A 23951-nucleotide genomic window follows, 5' to 3' on the forward strand; every position below is an offset into this window, starting at 1 on the left:
AAATCATCCCCCAAGGTTATTAGTCCCCCTCCAGTTCAGATGCAAATGTCCCATCTGTACAGGTCCCACCTTCCTTGGAAAAAAGCCCAATGATCCAAAAATCTGAAGCCCTCCCCCTGAATCATCTCCTGAGCTACTATGTTATCTTCCTATTTCAGGCCTCACCAGTAATCTTGAGATCACAACCCTGGAGGTCCTGTCCTTTAACTTAACACTTCACTCCCTGAAGTCTCTTTGCAGAACCTTGTCACCCTTTCTACCAGTGTTATTGGTGCAATGTGGAACATGACCTCTGGCTGTTCTCCCTCCCACATAAGAATGATATGGGCCCAATCCTGACCCTGGCACCTGGGAAGCAGCATATCATCTGGGATCTTGTTATTTTCCATAGCACCTCCTGCATGTTCTCCTAACCAATAAATCTGCTATTACTACAGCTCGCTCTTCCCCCCCCCCCCCCCACCTTTCTAATCCAGAGAGTCAGACTCAGTGCTGGACAGCTGATCACTGTGTCTTTCCTCTGCTAGGCCATGCCCCTCCCAACAGTAGCCAAAGTGGTATAGTTGTTATTGAGGGGAACAGCCACAGGGGTACCCTGCACTGGCTCCCTATCCCCTTCTCCCCCTAACAGTCACCCAGATACCCGTGTCCTGCACCTTAGAGTAACCACCTTCCTGTATCACCTGCCAATCAACCCCTCAGCTCCACGCCCAGTTCCCTAACATGGTATGTAAGAAGCTGCATTGTCCCATGATTAAGCTTAGATAAAATCTGGGGTTGCTGGGCAGCGGGACTCAAAGGGCTGTAAGGATCTACCCCTCATGGTATCTCAATCAAGTGGGAGATAGATAGATTAATAAATAAATACCCACATAGATATGAAAATATACACTATCACATCGCTGCTGGTGAAGGAATTGAATTTCTTTTCAATGTCCTGTGTGTTCAATGTTCTATTCATAGATCAGCTGTACATGCAGGAGACGGGAAAATAAAGCAATGATTATTTCAACCCTTATAAAGTTACAAAGTGAATGTTTAATTCTTGCCGGTCTCCCGTTAGTCTTAAGGCGAGGGAGCTGGAGAAGGAAACTGAGCTCTACTGTGTGTATATCGAGAAGTGAATAAAGTGTCAGGAGCTGAAGTTTGTCAGTGTCAGTCTGAGAAAGCTTACCTAAATTACTGCTTGTAACACAGGCTAAACCAGGAATCCAGTGGGGTCAGCCAATAATCTTAAACTGAAATCTTTCTCCTAACCAAACATTCATGAGGAAATGCAATTTCACCATTGTTAGAGAGTACAACTGATCACTCACACAGCACACTTCAAACTACTCATGGCTCTCTGCGGCAAAGCAAATACTTTCAAAGTGTATTCACCATAAGGCATAAGAGCAGGAACAGGATTAGGCCATTTAGCCTCTTGAGTTTAATACTTGCATCATCACAGTTGCAATGTAGGACTCTTTTCCATAGATGCTGCCTGGCCTGCTGAATTCTCCCAGCATTTTGTGTGTGATCCTATCCAGTATTCCCACTTCTCTAACTGTGCAATAAGAAAGAAGAAAACAAAGAAAGGTGGTTTCCCAAAACCTACCTATTTTCTCTGTCTCTCCTGAGTGAAACCTCTTTGAGCCAATTCCTCCTTCTCTTTCATTAAATTATCCACATGCTCTTTCGAATCCATCACAATTGCCTCCTTCATCTGAACTGAAGATGCCAATTCTTGATTCCTCTCTTCAAAATTATTTACAATTTGTTTCAGTTCCTTAGCCTCTTCAACTTCAGCCTGCAATGTATTGATAAATTCCAAAAAAGAATCTTTCTCATTAAAAACTTTTCTGAGTTTCTGTTGCAGGTCATGAATTTCATCAGATTGTTGCTGTTTCATAACCTCAAACTCACGGCTAATCTTTGAAGCAGATTCTCCCAATTCCACCTGTAGGATTTCCAAGGTGTTACGCAAGTTTTCATACTGTCTCTCTGTCTCCTCTTTCTCTTCCGATAATGTTTGGCATTGTTTTGTCAAATTATCTGTCTTAAGAAGAGATTCTTGTTTTTCATTTTCAGCTGCAGAAAGTAAAGTTTGCTTTAACATTGATACATCTTTTTTATGTTGTTCTGTTATAACCTGTATTTCAGAGGAATACTGAGCCATTGCCATTTCACAACGCTCTTGAGCAGAATGAAGTTCATCTGTCAGTTTTGTAACCATGGCCATATATTCTTCCTTGGATAATTGGAGCTCATTTATCTTAAATTCTTAATCTTCTCGCTCATGGAATAACTCCTCTTTTGCATGCTGCAGTTCTACTTCTACCTTCTCTTTTTCATTTTTCATGTAAACAAGCTCCCTCTGCATTAAACAATGCTGTGATCCTAATTTTTTAACACAATTCTCTAGGTATGTCACCTGCTCACTGGAGTTAGGTGATACTTTTGGAAGCTCTTGTTGCAAACGTTGGACCTCCTTTTGCTCTTCTGTCATTTTTCTTAATTGATCTTTCAGTTGATTCAACTGAAGCTCATAATTGCTAGCATTCTCCATCAGCTCATTTGCAAGACTTTTCTCTTTGACAAGGTCCCGCATGGGAGGTTAGTTAGGAAGATTCAGTCACTAGGTATACATGGAGCGGTAGTAAATTGGATTAGACATTGGCTCAATGGGAAAAGCCAGAGAGTGGTAGTGGAGGATTGCTACTCTGAGTGGAGGCCTGTGACTAGTGGTGTGCCACAGGGATCAATGCTGGGTCCATTGTTATTTGTCATCTATATCAATGATCTGCATGATAATGTGGCAAATTGGATCACAAATTTGCTGATGATACAAAGATTGGAAGTGTAGTGGACAGTGAGGAAGGTTTTCAAAGCTTGCAGAGGGATCTGGACCAACTGAAAAAATGGGCTGAAAAATAGCAGATGGAGTTTAATACAGACAAGTGTGAGGTATTGCACTTTGGAAGGAAAAACCAAGGTAGAACATACAAGGTAAATGGTAGGGCACCGAGGAGTGCAGTAGAACAGAGGGATCTGGGAGTACAGATACAAAATTCCCTAAAAGTGGCATCACAAGTAGATAGGGTCATAAAGAGAGCTTTTGGTACATTGAGTATAAGAGTTGGAATGTTATGGTGAGGTTGTATAAGGCATTGGTGAGGACGAATTTGGAGTATTGTGTGCAGTTTTGGTCACCTAATTACAGGAAGGATATTAATAAGGTTGAAAGAGTGCAGAGAAGGTTTACAAGCATGTTGCCGGGACTTGAGAAACTGAGTTACTGAGAAAGGTTGAATAGGTTAGGACTTTATTCCCTGGAGCTTAGAAGAATGAAGAGAGATTTGATAGAGGTATATAAAATTATGATGGGTATAGATAGAGTGAATGCAAGCAGGCTTTTTCCACTGAGGCTAAGGGAGACAAAAACCAGAGGACATGGGTTAAGGGTGAAGGGGGAAAAGTATAAAGGGAACATTGGGGGGGCTTCTTCACACAGAGAGTGGTGAGAGTGTGGAATGAGCTGCCAGATGGAGTGGTAAATGCGGGCTGACTTTTAACATTTAAGAAAAACTTGGACAGGTACATGGATGAGGTGTATGGAGGGATATGGGCCAGGTGCAAGCAGTGGGACTAGGCAGAAAAATGGTTTGGCACAGCCAAGAAGGGCCAAAAGGCCTGTTTCTGTGCTGTAGTGTTCTATGGTTCTATGTTTCTATGGAGCCATAGCCTCAAGTTCCTCATTCTAACACTGTCCCAATCCCACAGCGGCTGTTCCTATAACGTACAGAGAGATACAATATAAGTCCTATGCTTCACCGCATCTGCAGCAACCACCTGCACGTTTCCTCTTGAACCCCCATCACTCATCCCTTCTCACAGCTAGACCTGGAACTGTTTACAGTAACCTGTGAAACTATGAACTTGCATGTGGGGGATAAAGAACTAGATCAAAGTCAAAGTAAATTTACTATCAAAGTAAATATATGTCACCATATACAACCCTGAGATTCATTTTCTTGTGGGCATGCTCAATGAATCCAGTAACAATAATAGAATTAATGAAAGACCACACCCAACAGGCTGGACAATCAGCATGCAAAAGATAACAAACTGTGCAAATACGAAAGAAAACAAAGAAATAATAATGAAACATAAACAATAAATATTGCAAACATGAGATGAAGAGTTCTTGATCGTGAGGCCATGCATTGTGGGAACAATTCAGTGATGGGGCAAGTGAAGTTGAGTGAAGTTATCTCCTGTGGTTCAAGAGCCTGATGGTTGAGGGCTGATAACTGTTGCTGAACCTGGTGGTGTGAGTCCTGAGTCAAGTCAAGTCGTCACTTTTATTGTCATTTCGACCGTAACTGCTGTTACAGTACACAGTAAAAACGAGACAATGTTTTTCAGGACCATGGTGCTACATGAAACAGTACAAAAACTACACGGAACTACGTGAAAACAACACAGAAAACTAAACTACACTAGACTACAGACCTACCCAGGACTGCATAAAGTGCACAAAAACAGTGCAGGCATTACAATAAATAATAAACAAGACAATAGGCACAGTAGAGGGCAGTAAGTTGGTGTCAGTCCAGACTCTGGGTATTGAGGAGTCTGATAGCTTGAGGGAAGAAACTGTTACATAGTCTGATCGTGAGAGCCCGAATGCTTCGGAGCCTTTTCCCAGATGGCAGGAGGGAGAAGAGATTGTATGAGGGGTGCATGGGGTCCTTCATAATGCTGTTTGCTTTGTGGATGCAGCGTGTAGTGTAAATGTCCGTAATGGCGGGAAGAAAGACCCCGATGATCTTCTCAGCTGACCTCACTATCCGCTGCAGGGTCTTGCGATCCGAGATGGTGCAATTTCCGAACCAGGCAGTGATGCAGCTGCTCAGGATGCTCTCAATACAACCCCTGTAGAATGTGATGAGGATGGCGAGTGGGAGATGGACTTCCTTCAGCCTTCACAGAAAGTAGAGACGCTGCTGGGCTTTCTTTGCTATGGAGCTGGTGTTGAGGGAGCAGGTGAGATTCTCCGCCAGGTGAACACCAAGAAATTTGGTGCTCTTAACGATCTCTACTGAGGAGCCGTCAATGTTCAGTGGAGAGTGGTCGCTTCGTGCCCTCCTGAAGTCAACAACCATCTCTTTTGTCTTGTTCACACTCAGAGACAGGTTGTTGGCTCTGCACCAGTCCGTTAGCCGCTGCACCTCCTCTCTGTAAGCTGACTCGTCATTCTTGCTGATGAGACCCACCACGATCGTGTCATCGGTGAACCTGATGATGTGGTTCGAGCTGTGTGTTGCAGCACAGTCGTGGGTCAGCAGAGTGAACAGCAGTGGACTGATCACACAGCCCTGGGGGTCCCCCGTGCTCAGTGTGATGGTGTTGGAGATGCTGCCTCCGATCCGGACTGACTGAGGTCTCCCAGTCAGGAAGTCTAGGATCCAGTTGCAGAGGGAGGTGTTCAGGCCCAGTAGGCTCAGCTTTCCAATCAGTTTCTGAGGGATGATTATGTTGAATGCTGATTTCCTGTACTTTCTTCCTGATGGCAGCAGCAAGAAGAGAGCATAGCCTGGGTGGTGTGGTTCAAATCCACCACTTCTGTAGGATCACCCAGAGGAAAACCCACACGATTACAGGAAGAATATGTAACCTCCACATAGTCAGCATCAGAGGTCAGGACTCCACTGGGATCATTGGAGCTATGAGGAAGCAGAATTATATGGGTTGCCCTGAAACTGACAGGTGGGAGAAATATTTTCATGTTGCATAACACAAACACAGGAGTCAGCTCCCAAACTGTCAATGAAATATGTACAGCCTTTTGTTCTCAATGACTAAGATATCTCCTCTAAACCATTCATAGTTTCCCATCCTACTAACACCACCGTCCCTATTGTCAGTTGATCTGTCCTGCCCTTCCATTTTTCTTACGTAGCTTTATAAGACGTTAGCCTCTTACTTCTAGTTCAACATGAACAATTAATTCTGTCTGCCTGGCTTGCTGGAAGGAGCCACTCGCCTGTTGTGCTGGTGCCAGCTCATTATTAGAAGAATCTGTTCATTCTACTCGTGTGGTCTTTCACTCAAGTAATTTGTTCACAAGATTAGACCTTGCTGACAATGCCAACAATTACTGCTCTTTCCTAGTTGCCCCAGAACTGGAGACAGTTTAGACCATGGTTTCCCTACCTGGAGTCCATGTACCACTTGCTTAATCATATTGGTTCATGGCATAAAAAAGGTTGGGAACCCCTGGTTTACAGTCAACCACTTTATCAGGACTGGAAGCAGACATAAGGTGGGCTTCCCTCCCTCAAGGACTTTAGTTAACCAGATGAGCTTTGATTACCAAGGTTACCATTACTGAAAAAAGCTTTCTCCACAGTTCTGCAATTTTTTTTGCAGTTTTTAAAAGCTACTGCTATATATCCTTCCAATAGTTCTTTCTGCCAACATGTCTCAATGTTTTCAACTAATTTCACATATTTCTTGTCAATTAACCTTAACATGGCTCCCTTTCATAACCAACTGATGTGCTGTTTGAAATAGTTTGTCCCTGGTTGAATAATCAATACCCTTGCTGATTTATTTTCTTTTCAAAGGTTTTTTTTGGGTCGATTCCCATGAGAAGCACTCTTGAGAATATTCTTATATGATCTGGGGACAATCCTGGCAAGGTTGATTGCTGCCTCTTGAGAAGCACTTACCCCCTTGAGGGCTTTTCTTCAGAGACTTTGCTGTTTTGGTTTAGGCTCATCTAGCATTCCACCTGGGATCTTGTTGTCTACACTGATTTACAAATACTCTCTACTGTGGAAGGTGTCTCTCTAGTGTAACTCTCGCTTCTGCTAGCTGCTTAATATAGGGGATGATAGCCCCCGGCCCAGCCAAACTTCAGAAATCTCATTTGGGTGGATACTGCGCGATGTGTACCCTATTACAAATCAGTACCCCAAAATAACAAACAAGTACACAATATACAATTAAATGATTGAGCTTTATAATTCTTAATTTGACTATATGGTTAGTAAAGAAAACAAAAAAAAAGAAAAAGGGCCTATTCTCATGAAACAGTCTAATGCGCAACATTGGAGCTCACTGATAAGCTGGTCATCCACCACTGACCTCTTCTGATTGTCGCTGACCTTCGGACCCTCACTCCAAGCCCACTCTGTTCAGCGGTCTACTAATTCTCTCCACTCACGCCTTTTCTCCTCATCTCTCTCTGGCAAAAGACCCTGAAAATCTCTCTTCCAGATTCACAAGAAAGAACAACATGTCTCTCATTGGATAGTTCCCTCATTCCAAAACCTTGTTAGCTCTAGTCATAACCCAAACATTGCTGCTACAGAGAAACCATTACATTAGCAGTGAAACCTTACAGCATGTTACACTAGTTTATGATTTTCCTTGATTTTCTTTATGTGGTTTTGTTGTGGCTCAGTACTAACTGACATATAAAAGACAAACATTCTTTTGAACTCTCAGCCAAATCAAAAAAGAATTTAATAGCACTTCTGTTTCTCCATATTTAACTCATTGATTGGAAGATATGATTGATTATTTTTGATTCATGTATCCAAGTCTCTGAGATCACACTGGAACTTCCAAGAATTTTTCTTCAATACTCCACAATACTCTGACAGAAGGAAAAAAGTAGAAAATTATCATGGCAATAAAGAGAAGTAATTTAATTAATTTACTTAAGCACTACTGTTTATTAATTATAAAAAATATACCTAACAAGCTATTTTACTGATCAATAAAGTTCCGATAGGCTGTGACAAATCGTGGAGGTTGGGTTATGTGACAAAACCTCTAGGAATACCTTAAGTAGACAAATTTGCCACTGTAACTTGCCCAAATAGGTAAGTGGTTAAATCTAAAGGGGTGGTGGTGGGGTAGAAATTGATGACAATGCAAGGTGAATAAAAATAAGGGATTAATATCAGATCAAATGATTGACACAAAGGCACAATAGATTGATGCATCCATTTCTAAGTATCTTCAATGACTTGCATCTTCTTTTTGAACATTGTGGAATATTTGTAATACCTTAAGCAAAAATTAGAAACACAATAAACATCTGTCATATTCGAACAGGTGAACAGATCAACTGAGGATACTATGTCCATCGCTCTCCACATTATACCGGAATACCTGGAGCATAGGGATATCTACACTAGAATGCTTTTATTGACTACAGTTTTGCCCGTCCATAACACACTTCCCAACATGTTGACCATTAAACTACACAATCTGGTTCTCAAGACACCAATCTACAACTGGATTCTGGACAATCAGACTAGGCATATACACCAATATCCCTGACCCTGAACACCAGTGCAGCGCAGGGATGTGTACTGAGCCCACCCCACTACAATCTTTTCACCCACCTATGCCACCAACTCCATCATCAGATTTGCAGATGACACCTCAGTGAGTGGGTTAGTTGCAAATAATAATGAAACAGCATACAGAGCAGAGGTGCAGAAACTGTCTGAATGGTGCCATAACCATAACCTTTTGGTTACTATCGATGCAATGCTCCTCAGACAGGATGAAGAGGTCAATACTCCCCAATGCCATTAGGCTTTACAATTCTACCGCCAGGACTTAAGAACTTTTTAAAAGCTATTATTAATGCTTTTTGAGATAGTGATTTAGATGCATATCATATTTTTTACTGAGTTAAGTATTGTATGTAATTAGTTTTGCTACAACAAGTGTATGGGACATTGGAAAAAAAGTTGAATTTCCCCATGGGGATGAATAAAGTATCTATCTATCTATCTATCTATCTATCTATCTATCTATCTAAACGGTGAAGCCGTAGGAAAGGTCTCCAGCTTTAAGTTCTTGGGAGTGAACATCAGAGAGGACCTCTGCTGGACCACCGACACCTCCTTAATAGCAAGGAAGACTCAGCAATGCCTTCTATCTTAGTAGTTTAAAGTGAGCAAATCTGCTGGAAAACCTTAATTGCGAACATACTGCCCTACTGCACGACTGCCTGGTACACTAGCTGGAACAAGGTCACCCAAAAAGCGCTTCAGCGAATGATCAAGACTGCACAGAACAACACTGGGACACAACTACCAATTATAGAATCCACCTACAGCTCTTGATGTCTACGGTGGGCTTGCAAAATCGTGGTGGACTGATCCCATCCCGGCAATCACCTGTTCAATCTCCTGCCATCCAGAAGGAGATTCATCTCTGTGCAAGCATCCAGAATGAACAGACAGCTTTATCCCCAGGGCTGCCGTGCAATTGAACAATGCTGCATTTTAGAGTTGTTTATTTTAATTCAGTTGTAACTTAGATGTCACTCCGAATAACTCAGATGTTTTTTTAAGTTTAGCCATTGTGTTTTTAGTAATTGAGCTGCCAGTATGCTGTTTTGCACTGAATGGAACAGCACTGTAATCACATTGTCCTCAGCAATAACAATAAAGCTCTAAATAACTATTCAATATCAATGTGAATTGAATTGTGCCTTTAACACATTAAATCATCTTAAGGCACCAATTTAAAAGTTTAAAGTATTTTTTTCTAAAATGGTGCTCAATTAACGATCCAGCTTTGTAAGAGACAGTCATTGCTTGGTGCTTGCACAACATGTAAGCTTATGTACACCTTAATGAGATCAGGTTGGCCAATATGTTCGCCAAGACTTCCTACGTGCATGCATGGGCTGTTTCATTCACTGAGGAGTTGTGAATGGAACCACGCATTGCACAACCATCAGTGTACTTCCCCACTGACGTCATGACAGGAGGAAGTTCATTGATGAAGCAACTGGGAACAGCTGCCTTTGGATAGTTCCCTGAGCAACTTTGCAATAGACAATAGACAACAGGTGCAGAAGTAGACCATTCGGCCCTTCGAGCCTGCACTGCCATTCTGAGATCATGGCTGATCATCTACTATCAATACCCGGTTCCTGCCTTGTCCCCATATCCCTTGATTCCCCTATCCATAAGATACCTATCTAGCTCCTTCTTGAAAGCATCCAGAGAATTGGCCTCCACTGCCTTCCGAGGCAGTGCACTCCAGACCCCCACAACTCTCTGGGAGAAGAAGTTTTTCCTTAACTCTGTCCTAAATGACCTACCCCTTATTCTCAAACCATGCCCTCTGGTACTGGACACTCCCAGCATCTGGAACATATTTCCTGCCTCTATCTTGTCCAATCCCTTAATAATCTTATATATTGCAATCAGAACCCCTCTCAATCTCCTTAATTCCAGCGTGTACAAGCCCAGTCTCTCTAACCTCTCTGCGTAAGACAGTCCAGACATCCCAAGGATTAACTTCGTGAATCTACGCTGCACTTCCTCTATAGCCAGGATGTCCTTCCTTAACCCTGGAGACCAAAACTGTACACAATACTCCAGGTGTAGTCTCACCAGGGCCCTGTACAAATGCAAAAGGATTTCCTTGCTCTTGTACTCAATTCCCTTTGTAATAAAGGCCAACATTCCATTAGCCTTCTTCACTGCCTGCTGCACTTGCTCATTCACCTTCAGTGACTGATGAACAAGGTCTCCTAGATCTCTTTGTATTTCTCCCTTACCTAACTCTACACCATTCAGATAATAATCTGCCTTCCTGTTCTTACGTCCAAAGTGGATAACCTCACACTTATTCACATTAAACATCATCTGCCAAGTATCTGCCCACTCTCTCAGCCTATCCAAGTCGCCCTGAATTCCCCTAACATCCTCATCACATGTCACACTGCCACCCAGCTTAGTATGATCAGCAAACTTGCTGATGTTATTCTCAATGCCTTCATCTAAATTGTTGATGTAAATCGTAAACAGCTGTGGTCCCAATACCGAGCCCTGTGGCACCCCACTAGTCACCACCTGCCATTCCGAGAAACACCCATTCACCATTACCCTTTGCTTTCTATCTGCCAACCAGTTTTCTATCCATGTCAATATCTTCCCCCCAATGCCATGAGCTCTGATTTTACCTACCAATCTCCTATGTGGGACCTTGCCAAATGCCTTCTGAAAATCGAGGTACACTACATCCACTGGATCTCCCTTGTCTAACTTCCTGGTTACATCCTCAAAAAACTCCAATAGATTAGTCAAGTATGATTTGCCCTTGGTAAATCCATGCTGGCTCGGCCCAATCCTATCACTGCTATCTAGATATGCCACTATTTCATCTTTAATAATGGACTCTAGCATCTTCCCCACCACCGATGTCAGGCTGACAGGTCGATCGTTCTCTGTTTTCTCCCTCCCTCCTTTCTTAAAAAGTGGGATAACATTAGCCATTCTCCAATCCTCAGGAACTGATCCTGAATCTAAGGAACATTGGAAAATGATTACCAATGCATCCACAATTTCCAGGGCCACCTCCTTTAGTACCCTAGGTTGCAGAAGTACCCTAATGATGTCCTGGGGCCGGGATGATTGACTTCCAGCGACCACAACCACCTTGACTTGGGTTAATTACTTTAGCAAACAAACATGGCAATATTTGGCAATATTCCATCTTTAATATCTCTATTTTTCCCTTTCAGGGTACTTTTGAAGACCCTGACCTGGAGTTACATGCTGACTTTGGTTCTGTACGGGAATGGGACCCACTCTCAGGGTTCCATAATTGGCCGTTTATCAGCACACCAAGGGTTCGGACTGAGAGTCCGGCTCGAATTCGGAAGCCTGAGATCTCGGGGCTCTGGAGACGGGCGGATCGAGGGTCGGTGTCCCGGCAGGAGACTTGTGTTCATCCGGGAAGTCAGGATATCTGCTGTGGGCCTGAAGACCAGAGATCTTTGTGATCTTCGGGCATAGAGCTTGGAAAAAGCAACATAACAGACTTTGAACATCATAAACCAGCGAGTTGCTTGTTATGTCTCCCCGCTCACTAGTGTAAAACGGAGACACCTCCTTCTCCCTTATTCGGGAGAGGGAGAACCTATGGGATGTCGAATGCCAAATGAAATGCAAAGACTTTGGGGTAACTGCAAGTCTGTGTCTTTGCTATAGCTTTGCTCACACTGAGTGCTCGGTCGGTGGTACCAATGCTTGCTTTTTTATTGCCGGTGGGGGGGAAGGAGTTATTGTTCTCACTGCTGCTTACGTGTGGGAGGGAGGGGAGCTGGGGGGAGCTTTGGGGTTCTTAGGTTTATTTGTCATTCATTGTTCGGGGCATTTCTCTGTTCTTGTGGATGTTTGCGAAGCAAAAGCTTTTCAGGATGTGTATTATATACACTTCTCCGACAGTAAATTGGACCTTTGGACATTTGAGCTGAGAGCTTTATTGGAATCTATTGTTTGCAGGGTAGTTCAGCTTCCTCATTCTGGTGTTGTGGCTTCACCAGCTTCAATCATGCGATTTGCTGGTGTGAATCAACTGAATTAGCAGAGTAAAGGCTGATATAGACAATGAGGTTACAAGGTATAATTTATTACATCCTGATTCGCATGCATGGGGATGCCTAGTTTTGATTTGATCTATCCATACTGATCTACTCCATTTGCTTGATAACGTGTGGTACATTATTGCTTGATGGGTGATACCACACAACACAATGGAGGATGTCCTCAGTGTAAGGGAAAACCTTGTCTTCAGAAAAATCTGTGCATGGGACACTCCTAGCAGTGTCATTGTGGACAGATACATCCACAATATGAAGATTAATGGAAACGAGTAGGCTTACCTCTTATCTCTTACAACCTGTCTGCCCTCATTGACCTTCAGACCTTGTTCAATTATGGTGTTCAACACGAAGAAAGAGTAATGTTAAGAAAGCACACGCAAAGTGACTATAGATGGTTCTTTACAATAACTATGATAGCCTGAACGGTTTCCTGCGATGAAACGTTCTATAAGTCTGTAGCAGCGTTTTGCTTTGAACCCTCATGTCTCTTGCTAGACCAGATGAACTGCATCCTAGGGTTCTGAAAGAGGTAGCAGTAGAGATTGTGCAGGCATTAGTAATGATCTTTCAAAAATCATTGGACTCTGGCACTCTTTAAGAAAGGAGAAAGGCAGCAGAATGGAAATTATAGATCAATTAGCCTGGCCTTAGTGGTTGGGGAGATGTCGGAGTCAATTGTTAAAGATGACATTATAGAGTACTTGGAGACACAGGACAAGATAGGACAAAGTCTTTAAGAAAGACAGAAAAGTTACTGGTATGGTTAGAGCATTGGCTGATTGGTAGGAGGCAGCAAATGGAAATAAAAAGACCCCTTTCTGGTTGGCTGCCAGTGAGCAGTGGTGTTCCATAGGGGTCAGTGTTGGGATTGCTTCTTTCTATGCTGTATATCAATGACTTAGATGATGGAATAGATGGGTTTGTTACAAAGTTTGCAGATGATACAAAGATTGGTGGAGGGGCAGGTAATGCTGAGGAAGCAGGAAGGCTGCAGAAGGACTTAGACAGATTAGGGGAATGGCCAAGAGAGTGGCAAATGAAATACAATGTTGGAAAATGCATGATCATGCACTTCGGTAGTAGAAATAAATGTGCAGACTATTTTCTAAACGGGGAGAAAATCCAAAACTCTGAGATGCAAAGGGAGTCCTTGTGCAGAACAACCTAAATGTTAACTTGTAGTTGGAGTCAGTGGTGAGGAAAGCAAATGTAATGTTAGCATTCATTTCAAGATGTCTAGAATGCAGGAGTAGGGATGTGATGCTAAGGCTTTATAAGGCACTGTTGAGGCCTCCTCTTGAATATTGTGAACAGCTTTGGGCTCCTCAACTAAGAAAAGATGTGCTGGTTGACAAGGATGATTTTGGGAATGAAAGGGTTATCATACAAGGAACATTTGATGGCTCAGGGTCTGTACGCGCTGGAATTTAGAAAGATGAGGGGAGAGCTCATTGAAACCTTTTGAGTGTTGAAAGGCCTAGAGAGAGTAGATGTGGAAAGGATGGTGGGGGATTCTAGGACAAAAGGGCACAGCCTCAGGATAAAACAGAGATGCAGAGAAATTTCTTTAGCCAGATGGTGGTGAATTTGTGGAATTTATTACCACAGGTGGCTGTGGAGGCCAGACGTTGGGTGTATTTAAGGCAGAGCTTGATAGGTTTTTGACTGGACACGACATGAAAGGTTATGGGGAGAAGGCCGGGAGTGGGACTGAGGAGGGGAAAAAAGGGTCAGCCAGGATTGAATGGCAGCACAGACTTGATGGGCCAAATGGTCTAATTCTGCTCCTATGTCTTATGGTCTTATAGTCTCCTATGCAAGGGATCATCTCACAAGTTTATTCTTCCTCTTGTTGAGTTCATTATTGAGGGATAGTGCAGAGCACACCAGGATGCCAGCATGCAGGATACTCAACTGAACTTTAATTGATAACCCTGCTTGTATACAATGTGTGAACTCTTTCCATACGGGAGTGGCTAACTGAGTGACTTAGGAACAACACTATCAACTACCTCTACTCCTCCAATATGTGGATGGGCAACGGGTAAGCATAAAAGATCCCCAGCATCTGGGTCATGCCATCTCTTTGCAACTACCATCAGTCAGGAGGTACAGAAGCCTGAAGTGCCACATTACCAGGTTCAAGAACAGCTACATCCTTTCAACTACTTGGTTCTCAAATGGCACAACCCTAATTACTGCAGTATAGAAATACTATGATCAGTCTGATCATTTTGCATTAAAATAGACTTTGCTTAGTTTCAATTCTGTTTTTTCTTGTAAAAGTTATGTTTAATTTGTGTTTTTCTTGCGAATGCTACTTATCTGATTCTACCTGCTAGTGATGCTGTTACAAGTAAACTTTTCATTGTCTCTGTGCAATATGCAGCACTTTGAATTTGAAGTGTAGTCACATTTGTTAGAAGAAAGGCAGCCAGTTAATACACAGCAAACTTCCAAGGCAATAGCAACTAAAATGGGATAAATCTTGGGCAAGAATTCCCTGATCTTCTTGCACAAAATATCATGGGATGGGTAGGGCCGAAGTTACAAGACTTTTTCAAAAGACAGCATAGCTCTTAACAGTGCACTTGATTTCAGCCTTGATATTCTGTTCATATCTATGGAGAAGTATGTGTTACCACAACCCTTTGACACAGAGAAGCCAGCATTACTAGTTAAACCACAGCTAAAAGCTCAATCCTTGGGGTTGGTGGATTGCATTGCACCTGAAGAGTCTTACTGAGATTGCACCTGGGACACTGTACACAGTTTTGGACTCTGTCTAAGAAGTCTTTATTTCTTATGGTAGCAGTGCGGTGAAGATTTCAATTGTGACACTTCACCTGTGCATCTGTTGGGGTCATCTACTGTATTTGGAACTCCTCGTTTGGCCTCCTGTATATCGGTGAGACCCGGTGTAGATTGGAAGACCGCTTTGCAGAGCACCTTTTCCGTCCGTCAGAAAAGGTGGGTCTCCCGGTGGCCATCCACTTCAGTTCTACCTCCTATTCTCATTCCGATATGCCAGTCCATGTCCTCCCCTACTGCCACAATGAGGCCACACTCAGTTTGGAGGAGCAGCACTTTATATTTTGTCTGGGTAGCCTCCAACCTGATGGCATGAACATCGATTTCTTGAACTTCCAGTAATTTCCCCATCTTTACCTTTCCCATTCCTATTTCCCTCTCTCATCTCATCTCCTTACTTGCTCATCACCTCCCCCTGGTGCCTCTCCTCTTTTCTTCCCTGGCCTTCTGTTCTCTCCTGTCAGATTAGCCATTCTTCAGCACTATCAGCTTCCCAGTTCTTTACTTTACCCCTCCCCCTCTCCCGGTTTCACCCATCACCTGCCACCTTGTACTTCTTCCTCCCCTCCCCCCACCATCTTGCTCTGACTTCTCATCTTTTTTCCAGTCCTGATGAAGTCTCGGCCCTAAACTTTGACTATTTTCTCTTTTCCATAGATGCTGCCTGGCCTGTTGATTTCCTTCAGCATTTTGTGTATGTTGCTGTGAAGATTTACTATCCTGATTCTGGGAATGATTTTTTTTTTGCCATATGAAGTGATATTGAGCTCAACAAGTCCACATTCTCTCGAGTTTAGAAGAATAGCAATAGATCTTAGAGTAATTTACAAAATCCTCACAGATCTTGTCTGGGCTGAGGAGTCTCATTCCCATGAGGCAGCGTGGCACGGCAGCAGCAGCCTTTCAGACCTGGTGTTACTTTAATTTAATTTTCTAATTTAAGTTTGATACACAATTTTTGATTAGGGCACATGGATAACAGAGCGGCTATCTACCATCGCCAGATACTACTACAATACAGAGATCGCCCAGAAACAAACCTTCACGAAGATCTGCTGGTTAAATTATGTGACCTCGGCTTGCTGGGGGAAATGGGCCTACATTCCTCGGACTTGCCTGATGCTGGTAGCCGGAAATGGCGACGTCGTAAGCAATGTGCGAGGAAGCGGAAGTGAGGCAAGCGGGCAGGGGTCCGTGCCAGGCAAAAAGCAAACCCTTGCCGGCCGGCTCTCCCGTCCATTCTGCTCTCCAATGTCCGCTCCCTGGACAATAAAATGGACTACATCTGACTTCAACGTAATACTCAGCGGGAGTACAGAGTCTGCTGTGCATATGTTTTTATAGAAACGTGGTTCACTAATGGAATTTCAGACGCCACCGTTCAGCTGGACGGGCTCACCTTGTTTCGTGCGGACAGGGATGCAGCTCTCTCCGGTAAGACTCGCGGTGGCGGTGTGTGTATTTACATCAGTACGGAATGGTGTAAGAACTCTGTGCTGGTTTCCAGACACTGCTCATCACTAGTGGAGTTTGTGGCAGTTCGATGCAGACCATTTCATTTGCCGCGGGAATTCACCTCTGTCCTTATATTTGGTGTCTGCATTCCCCCCAGCGCTAATGCTAAGGGGGCGCTCTGTGAACTGTACGGGGCTATTAGCGAACTGCAGAACGCACACCCTGATGGTCTGTTTATTGTCGCCGGTGATTTTAACCACGAGAACCTTAAGTCAGTGCTCCCCAAATTCCATCAGTATGTGGACTTTGCAACGAGGGGGGAGGACGCATTGGACCTGGTTTACACAAACATCCCCGACGCGTACCGGGCAGAGCCCGGCCCGCACCTCGGATACTCAGACCACATCTCTGTTATGTTAATCCCAGCATACAGACCGCTCGTCAGGCACTCCAGACCAGTTCAGAAGCAGGTGAAAACCTGGCCAGCAGGAGCCATCTCTGCTCTTCAAGACTGCTTTGAGCACACTGACTGGCACATGTTCAGGGAGGCTGCAACCGATGGCGACTCTACCAACTTAGAGGAGTACACAGCATCAGTGACCAGCTACATCAGCAAGTGCATTGATGATGTTACTCTGTCCAAGACCATCACTATATGTGCCAACCAGAAGCCATGGATGACCGCAGAGGTGCGTGCGCTGCTGAGGTCCCGCGACTCTGCCTTCAGAGCAGATGACAAGGCAGCTTTAACAACAGCAAGGGCCAAACTGTCCTGAGCCATCAGAGAGGCAAAGCATGCACATGCCCAGCGAATCTACAGTCACTTCCAGGACAGCGGCAACAGGCGGCACATGGGAAAGAGCATCCAGGACATCACCAATTACAAGACAACATCACCTGACTGTGCAGGTGATGCCTCCCTCCCAAATGCTCTGAATAACTTCTACGCCCGGTTTGAGGCAGAAAATGACGTGGCGGCGAGGAAGTCCACCCCTCCTGCGAATGACCAGGTGCTGTGTCTCTCCGTGGCCAACGTGAGAAGAACCCTGTGCAGGGTCAACCCACGGAAGGCTGCTGGACCAGACAACATCCCTGGTAGAGTGCTCAGAGGATGTGCAGACCAGCTAGCAGATGTTCTCACTGACATCTTCAACATCTCCCTGAGCAGCACCACTGTTCCAACGTGCTTCAAGGCCACCACCATCGTCCCTGTGCCAAAGAAGTCTTCAGTGTCCTGCCTAAATGACTACCGTCCCATTGCACTCACATCCATCATCATGAAGTGTTTCGAGAGGCTTGTCATGAGGCATATCAAGACCCTGCTGCCCCCCTCATTGGACCCACTGCAGTTTGCGTACCGTCCCAACCGCTCAACAGATGACACCATTGCCACCACCCTCCACCTGGCCCTACCCCACCTGGACAAAAAAGACACATACATTCAAATGCTGTTCACAGACTTCAGTTCAGCATTCAACACAATCATCCCTCAGAAACTGATTGGGAAGCTGAGCCTACTGGGCCTGAACACCTCCCTCTGCAACTGGATCCTAGACTTCCTGACTGGGAGACCTCAGTCAGTCCAGATCGGGAGCAGCATCTCCAACACCATCACACTGAGCACGGGGGCTCCCCACGGCTGTGTGCTCAGTCCACTGCTGTTCACTCTGCTGACCCACGACTGTGCTGCAACACACAGCTCGAACCACATCATCAAGTTCGCTGATGACACAACCGTTTTGGGTCTCATCAGCAAGAACGACAAGTCAGCTTACAGAGAGGAGGTGCAGCAGCTAATGGATTGGTGCAGAGCCAACAACCTGTCTCTGAATGTGAACAAAACAAAAGAAATGTTGACTTCAGGAGGGCACGGAGCGACCACTCCCCACTGAACATCAACGGCTCCTCGGTAGAGATTGTTAAGAGCACCAAATTTCTTGTTGTTCACCTGACAGAGAATCTCACCTGGTCCTTCAACACCAGCTCCATAGCAAAGAAAGCCCAGCAGCGTCTCTACTTTCTGCGAAGGCTGAGGAAAGTCCATCTCCCCCCCCCCCCCCCCCCATCTTCATCACATTCTACTGGGGTTGTATTGAGAGCATCCTGAGCAACTGCATCACTGCCTGGTTCGAAATTGCACCATCTCGGATTGCAAGACCCTGCAGCAGATAGTGAGGTCAGCTGAGAAGATCATTGGGGTCTCTCTTCCCACCATTACGGACATGTAGGCAAAGCAAACAGCATTATGAAGGACACCATGCTCCCCTCATACAAACTCTTCTCTCTCCTGCCGTCCGGGAAAAGGCACCGAAGCATTCAGGCTCTCACGACCAGACTATGTAACAGTTTCTTTCCCCAAGCTATCAGACTTCTCAATACCCAGAGCCTGGACTGACACCTTACTGCTTTATTGTCCTGTTTATTATTTATTGTAATGCCTGCACTGTTTTGTGTACTTTATGCAGTCCTGGGTAGGTCTGTAGTCTAGTGTAGTTTTTTTCTGTGTTGTTTATTACGTAGTTCAGTCTAGTTTTTGTACTGTGTCATGTAACACCATGGTCCTGAAAAACGTTGTCTCATTTTTACTATGTACTGTACCAGCAGTTACGGTCGAAATGACAATAAAAGTGACTTGACTAAGACAAGGGTGCAGATTTTCAGAATAAGCTGTAGATCATTTGGGACTGAGAGGAGGGAAAACCTCTTTACGGGTCATTCCCAGTTACAGAATGGTTCACTTCCTGTGAAATGTGTTTGTGACCCAAACTGTTCACAAGTCAGAAATGCGAAGATGAACCAAGTTCCCACGTGGCAGAAGATAGCTGCAGCCATCAGCAGCTGCAGATCCACCCCATTAGTCCCCAAATGCTTGGCTATAAGGATTTGTGGATGTGGCGGCGATGGTGGAAAATGTCCAAAATCATGCTGAATGGTGGGGCAGGCTCAGAGCCTAATGGCCTACTGTAGCGGTGTGCTACACGCAGCGCTAAAATAACGACACGGAGTCGGTAAACTGCAGTCAAAGATAAAGTTTATTCCAACTTCACAGTCTTGCTTTAAAGCCTCCCTCCCCCGCCGGATGCCTCGAGAGGCACGTACTGACACCGCCTCAAGCTTTCTCCCTTTGTTCCAGACCTAGCCTTTGTGCCTGCACGCTGGCTAATTGTCAGCCGGTTCGAGTGTGCTAGTAATTGGGTCGCCACACTACCCTACTTCTGTTTTTCTTTTGTTCTTTACCATATTCTCTTTTTAGGACAGTGAACAAAGGAATCAAAAGAGAGAGTGTTTGTTAGGTGTCTTAAAAAAAAAAAGGGTTAGAGATGATTGCAGATGTAGGGCCTGGGCTGCTGAAGGTTTGGCCACCGTGGGTGGTGTGGTGAGGTCACCATTAGTTCACCGAAAGCTATGTGACAGGAACTTTGCAACCTTTCTCATCTACTCCCTCCTAACGTTTTTGCAGTCAAGCACATCCGTACAAATATTGTATTAAAAATAACTCTGATTTGTTTGGCTAATGCTCTACCTCAGAGCCCGCTGACTGCCTTGAAGTGACCACTTGCTCTATGGAAGCTGAGTTCAGTACTATTCCTGCCAATTCATGAATGGCAGAGACAGAAGTGAAACACCACAAGTTTTCTGTTCTAATTCAAAATAGACAAGAAGTCCTCTATAACTTAGAGCACAGAGCTGGGAAGTGTAGATATCACAGTGGAGTCATGGGGCTGAATGAGACTGCAGAGTAGGAGATGAGGCAAACCTATAGATTGGGTGAGAAACAAGGCTGATGATTTTAAAGTCATGAGGTAGTTTAATCATGGTCTGTAAGAAATGGGCTGAATGGGATTTGGAGCAAGATTATTAATGCTACTCACAATACTCCAAGTGAGGTTTCATCAATACCTTATAAAGCGTCTGCATTACATCCTCACTTTTGTATTCTAGTCCTCTCAGAATGAATGCTAACATTGTATTTGCCTTCCTTACTGCTGACTCGACCTACAAGTTAACCTTTAGGAAATCCTGCCCAAGGACTCACAAGCCCCTTTGCACTTTGGACTTTTGAATTTTCTGCCCATTTAAAAATAACCTACCTTTTTATGCCTTCTACTGAAGTGCATAACCACACACTTCCCAACACTGTATTCAAACTGCATCTTCTTTGCCTATTCTCCTAATCTGTTTAAGTCTTTCTGTGGCCTCCTTGCTTCCTCAACACTACAAGCCCCATCCCTATCATTGAATCATCTGAAAACCTGGCAACAAAACCATCAATTCCATCATCCACATCATTGGCATATAAGGTGAAAAGAAGTGGTCCCAACGCGACCCCTGTGGAGCACCACTAGACGCTGGTAGCCAACCAGAAAAGGTCCCCTTTATTCCCACTCTTTGCCTCCTGCCAACCAACCAATCCTCTATCCATGATAGTATCTTTTCTGTAATATCATAGGCTCTTATCTTGTTATGCAGCCCCTTGTCATAGGCCTTCTGAAAATTCTTTCTTTCTTTTTTCCAATATTTTTATTAAATTTCATATACACAAATACAGAATTCATAAGGATACTTATTTTAAATCAAAATAAGATAGCACAAAATGCTCTATATATAAATCACACTGATACAATCACGGTATCCCATATTCATGATCAATCAAATAAAATAAACTGAATTATGAAATACAATAATAATATGGTTAATTATATTATAAAAAAATCTACACCCACTACCAAGACAAAGCTGGTTGGTAAAAAAAACAAGAGAAAAAAAGAGTACTTTACCTTATAGTGTTTTATAATAATAGCCCAGATCTATATTTTAATAACAATAACAATTCAAAATTTTTCAAATAGTTCTGAAAGGGTCCCCATAGCATTTGAAAATCTTGGTTAGATCAGAAATCGAACAACAAATCTTCTCTAAATTTAAGCACGATATAACATCGCATAACCATTGAGCATGTGTGGGGGGGGCAACCTCCTTCCATTTAAGCAAGATCACCCTCCTAGCCATAAGAGAAATGAAAGCCAGTACTGTACCCCCAAATGAGAAGGCTCCAAAATTATAGCTCTTTCCTCAACAATACCAAATAAGGCAGTCAAAGGATTGGGCTTAAAATTAACTTTAAAAAGTACAGTAGAAGTTTGGAATACATCTTCCCAGTATTTTTCAAGGCTCAAACATGACCAAAACATATGAATTAATGAAGCCTCTCCATTATTACATCTGTCACAAATAAGGAGATATATCTGCAAAAAAATGAGAGAGCTTGTCTTTAGACATATGAGCCCTATGTACCACTTTAAATTTTAGGAGGGAATGATGAGCGCATAATGATGAAGAATTAACCATCTTGAAAATAGCCCTCCAAGTCTCATCAGATAATGAAGTCTGTAAATTCTTTTCCCAATCTCTTTTAATTTTGTCTAAAGGAGCCATTCTCAATCCCAGCAACAGACCATATATATAAGATATTGAGCCATTATCAAAAGGTTTCAAATTAAAAATTACATCTATTATGTTCTTATCCGGACTGGTAGGAAATATAAACAATACACACAAAATGCTGGTGGAACACAGTAGGCCAGGCAGCATCTATAAGGAGAAGCACTGTCAACGTTTCGGGCCGAGACCCTTCTGTAGTTTAGATCTTAAAAAATCTCTAATCTGTAGATATCGAAGAATCTACATTCTCTATAGAGGAAGAATATCCCATTCTCTAAAAAACAGATCCATCGTAGATGATTTTAAAAAATTAGAAAAAATAGGACTAGAAAGGGAAAATCTCAATAAACCGAAATGTTTTCTAAATAGTAGCCAGATCCTCAAAGTTTGGTTAACCACCAAACTGTCAGTTAATTTATTTAAAGTTAAAGGAAGAGAGGATCCAAGAAGAGAAATAATAGAAAACTTCATAACAGAGTTGGCTTCCAAAAAGACCCATATTGGACAATCTTCATGATTAATATAATATAAACAGAATGTAAGATTTTGTATGTTAATTGCCCAGTAATATAACCTAAAATTGGGTTGAGCAAGGCCTCCATTCTTTTTAATTTTTTGAAGGTGGGCTTTATTTAATCGGGGTTTTCTGTACTTCCATATATAGGAAGAAAGACTTGAATCTAAAGAATCTAAAAAAGACAGGAATAAAAACAGGTATAGCTTGAAAAAGGTATATAAATTTAGGTAAAATATTCATTTTAATAGAATTGATTCGACCAATCAATGATAAGGAGAGAGGCAACCAATTAGAAAGTGTCTTTTTCACATAATTCTTTAAGGTTAGAAAATTTTCTTTGAATAGGTCTTTATAATTCTTAGTGATTGTTACACTCAAATATATAAATTGCTTTCTTACAATTCTAAAAGGAAGGTTAATATCGGTTGGTATCAAATTATTTAAAGGAAAAATTCACTCTTATGCAAATTCAATTTATATCCTGAAAACTGACTAAAATTAGTCAGTAAAAGAAACATAGAGGGTAAAGAAGTTGTAACATTAGATATGAAAAACAATAGGCCATCAGCATAAAGTGAAACTTTATGAATAGTACCTTTCCTTAAGATACCGGTGATATCTTTAGACTCTCGAAAGGCAATTGCTAAAGGTTCTAATACCAATTCAAAAAGCAAAGGGCTCAACGGACATCTTTGTCTGGTTCCACGTTGGAGTTTAATTGGTTTAGAAATCTAAAAATTAGTAAGGACCCGAGCAGAGGGAGATAAGTAAAGTAATTTAATCCAATTAATAAAATTGGGCCCAAAATTAAATTTTTCTAAGGTTTTAAATAGGTAATTGCATTCAACTCAATCAAAGGCCTTCTCCGCATCCAGAGAAATCACACATTCCGATATTTCCTTAGATAGAGAATGCATAACATTTAACAGTCGCCATATATTAAAATGGAAATATTGATTTTTAATAAATCCTGTCTGATCATCAGATATTATAGAAGGTATAATATTTTCGAGTTTACAGGCCAGAACTTTAGATAGGATCTTAGCATCAACATTGAGTAAAGAGATTGGTCTATATGAAGAGCATTCAGTGGGATTTTTATTCTTTTTAAGAATAAGCGAAATGGAAGCTTCATAAAAAGACTGGGGGAACTTACCCACCTTGAAAGAATCAGTAAGGGTAGAACATAAATAAGGTATAAGCCATGAAAAAAAAGCCTTATAAAATTCTCCAGAGAATCCGTCAGGTCCTGGAGATTTCCCAGAATGCAATGAACACATAGCCTCAGTGATTTCCTCCTGAGAAATA

General features: G+C 42.8%; 1 long non-coding RNA gene across 2 annotated transcripts in view; it reads left to right on the forward strand.

The window, feature by feature from the left end:
• Positions 1 to 23951, forward strand: part of LOC140728726 (uncharacterized) — a 94062-nt gene that overhangs the window by 56851 nt on the left and 13260 nt on the right. The window contains exon 5 of one of the 2 annotated variants that reach the window (XR_012099170.1): positions 11555 to 11994. This is a non-coding gene — a long non-coding RNA (uncharacterized lncRNA). Of the gene's footprint in view, positions 1 to 11554; positions 12102 to 23951 lie in introns of those variants that run through there. The other variant, XR_012099169.1, reaches the window with a different exon arrangement.

The sequence above is a fragment of the Hemitrygon akajei genome, chromosome 6 (assembly GCF_048418815.1).
Source record: "Hemitrygon akajei chromosome 6, sHemAka1.3, whole genome shotgun sequence".
NCBI lineage: Eukaryota > Metazoa > Chordata > Chondrichthyes > Myliobatiformes > Dasyatidae > Hemitrygon > Hemitrygon akajei.